This window comes from Siniperca chuatsi, linkage group LG18 (genome assembly GCF_020085105.1).
Source record: "Siniperca chuatsi isolate FFG_IHB_CAS linkage group LG18, ASM2008510v1, whole genome shotgun sequence".
Lineage (NCBI taxonomy): Eukaryota > Metazoa > Chordata > Actinopteri > Centrarchiformes > Sinipercidae > Siniperca > Siniperca chuatsi.
Genome location: NC_058059.1, coordinates 21,676,646 through 21,680,462, shown reverse-complemented (window position 1 = coordinate 21,680,462; position 3,817 = coordinate 21,676,646).

Genomic DNA, 3,817 nt, shown 5'->3' with positions numbered 1-3,817 from the left:
GTGACCCGCTCTCAACAGGTGTCCTTGGGTAGGTTCAGTAAATTCTGGAAAGCAAAGGTGATCCACTGTGGCTTATCAAGCAGAAAGGTTGTGTTATTCTCCGGGACCCGGGACATTCATATTTTATTATTATTACATACAGGTGGTAATATATACTGTAGCTGTGGATCATATCAGGCCCATATTGATTCTTAGAAGTGAAACAGCATTCAGTGTGACTCTATTTAGCTAGGCTTGACTCCTGCTTTGTTTTTCCTAAATGGCAAAAGGACCACATCATCCAAAGTGCCTAGAGACACGCTCACTCGTCTTGTTATTGGAGACCAAACAGACGAGGAGACCAGACGCCCTAAAGATTTAATGAAGGTTTAGGTTTCTCTGTGCAAGGCTCATTAGGCAAACAGTAAATAGATACCTTGCAGCTGCAATTTTTTTGGTTTGTTTTTACGTTTTCAATAGAAATACAGCAGGTATAGAGTCAGCCAACCTGCAGCAGAGACTGACAGCAGCTACCTGTGTGTGCATGGAGTGTATGGAGAAACACCTCATTGCCTCATTATATAATAGAGTGAGCTCATTTTTCACATCCAAAATGATTGAATTACACGGTTGTCAGTTCCCACAGGTGAGACGTGTTAAGAAAAGTGTATATGACAGCATACTATTACTCTCTTAGATGTTGCTAGAGAGCTGATTATGTCTTTGATGGTATAATTAGTTTGACATATTTGAATCCTCCAGCATAAACTGACACCACACAGACCAACCTAAATCTTGACCAACCCTGTTTTGAAACAATATTACGTCTGCCCTGATGTGGTCGGACAACACGTTGTACAAACTAGTTCTGATCGAGCATAACCCGGCCCTTGTGTGTACATGCAAGTTTATAGATTATATATATATATATATATATATATATAGTATATATATATATATATATATATATATATATATATATTACAAATCTGTTCTTTGTAATATGGTCCAATGGTTCACGAGCGGTGGCTTGTGGGGGGAGGGTAAGGAGTTCTTTCTGTGTCCTCCTCTTTTTGTTTTTCCTTTATCTTTTAAACCTGCATTAACTGATGTCTTTGGCCACTTGGGGGCAGCAAAAACACTAGTTATCTAGGCGTAACTCCAGTTCTATGAATATGTTCATAGGCGGAGCCTCAATGGGGTAAACCAATAGCGAAGCCTGTAAGAGGGCGAAGCACTTGTTAAATATAACACGCTGTAAAGACAACATTGACATATATTATCACCTTTTAAGCTGATATGGTGTACTTGTTAGCAAACAGTTACTTATTTAGACATCCAGCAGATACTTAGCAATATTAGCATTCATTTGGAGTTGTGTTTCTGGCCACCCAATGAATTTAATCTTCAATATTCACTCTCCTTTTAGATTTTAGAGCCTTTTCACTGAAAACAGCTGCCTACTCCGGCTAAAACGACACTGATGAGAGCTGTGGGAGTGAACCACAACAGTAAAGTTGTGGGCCGCAAACCAAAACAATGTGTTAAAAGAAGTTGAAAGGCTCCATAGAGCTGAGGGGAACTGCAGAGTTGGTGATAATTATCTGTGGCTTCATCACTACGAGCAACCTCTTTCATATAGTCATTTGATCCATTGTTAATATGAAAATATTGATAATAGCAACTTTAACTGCATGTATGTGTTGTGTTTTGGTCATCTGTGACGGATTGTTGGGATGTTTTCCTTTTGCTCCAGCTGTCTGTGTTGTCAGTTTTGTTTTGTTATGTACATATATACAGAGGAAAAAGTTGATCATAAAAAGTACCATTACGACAGTACTGAGTCATGAATCATATATGGCACTGTAGATTACAGTGAAAACAGATCAAATACACAAGCAATAAAAAGTTAATGGATCAAGTCTAGCGCATACTGTAATATTACTGCTATTACTCTCTGTGACAGGGCAACAATGTGTGTGTGTATGACATAAAGACTGAAAAAACAAAACTTAAACTTAATAGAAATGTTATTTTTTTCTGCTGCCTGGTACAGTCAGAACTATGAACATTAGCAACTCTAAAATTTAATATAAGAATGTAATTATTGTCTGTTTAAGCTGTTTGCATGAATGACTGTATTAGTCACATTGTCCAAACTGTGCTGACTATATGATGTTCAAAGTTTAATTTATTTAAAGTTACCCCTTTTAAATTTACAATGTTAGGTTCACATTTAAGTGGTCTTTATTTATGCTGTTAACTTCTATTTTAGTGTTTGTCTTCAAGAGTTTTTTACACCAACTGCACAATATGTTTAAGAATGCATTCATGATTGGGTTTTTGTTCTAGTGCTACATATGTTACATGGCATTGTATATGTCTGTTATGCCACCTAGTGGCTATCCACTAAAGAAAAAGATTGACCAAAAAAATTGACATGTAAATTGAAATGCTAACCCACAACTACTGTTGCATATCTGTGTATTACTAAATAAATGAGCTGTTCTACAGATATTGAGAGGTTCTATTCATTTTTGTGAGAATATATTTAATATATATTTCATATTTCACTATAGTTTCTCACAATTACAGATAAAATGCACCAAATGAGTACAGAAGATAAAAGCTTCCAAAACTGAATGATTAAAAATAGTATCAAATAAGGGTCAATAACATTATGAGTTTGTGAAATTATGTTCAGAAATAACTTGTGTGGTTGTATATTGCCCTTTGTAAACCAGTGGAAAAAACTCTCCATGAGAAATTCACGTTCGTGAATGTGTAGAAAAGATTAGCAGTTGTACAAAACAGCTTTCATCTGTAAAAGCAGGGCCAAAATGTATACTCTTAACTTAAATGTGTGTGTGTCTGTGTGTGTGTCACACACGATGTGGTACACCGAAGTTACAGTCTGGGGAATTTCACACGCAGTTTTCTGCTTTGAATTTATGGTCAGATGTTCACAAAAGCAGTTTTCTTTCTTTCTTTTGGTAACCTCGCTGGGGATCATGTGTGCACAAATTTTCTTTAGACAATCTCATTTTAGCCACGCTAGCAGCGTGTCGGTCGGTCCACCACTTTGGTCCAGACTGAAATATCTCAACAACTATTGGATGCATTGCCATGACATTTTGTACAGACATTCGTGTTCCCCAGAGGATGAATCCTGCTGACTTTGGTGATCCCCTGTCTTAACCTTTAGTGCCACCATAAGGTTGATTTTTGGTGCTAGCATGGCTGTAGATGACACATTTTTCTACACATTCACAAACTTGAATTTCTTGCTTACAAAGGGCGATACACAACACAGGATTTTTAACCATTTCTGGACATCCTTTCACAAGCTGCAAAATCTTATTGACCTTTATTTGGTTCCATATTTAATTTTCAGACAGCAGTAGCTGCTACTAACTTTGTAGTGTAAGAGTTTATATGTAACATATAAGCTTGTAAAATATTAAAATATATACTTCAACCACATCTGGTAAAGAGACTTAACATGTGGATCACCTACATTAAAATAGGCAACAGCCTGTATATTAACACATCAATTATTTATCACTTATCCATTATCTAGAGGGAGTACCTTTACTTTTAGTACTTTAAAAAAAAAAATCTTTTATTCTTTATAGAAGTTTTTTTTAATCCATTCTAGTAATTTTGTATTGATGGTGAATACTTTGAGTAGCCAAGGAAGATTAGTAACCAAATAAATAATACATAAAATAATAATAATAATAATAATGATAATCAGTGAAGCAAAGATACACATGCTGCCTTTTTTAAGATTCATTAATAGAAGTACATCTGGTGTTCCATTTATACTATGTGATAA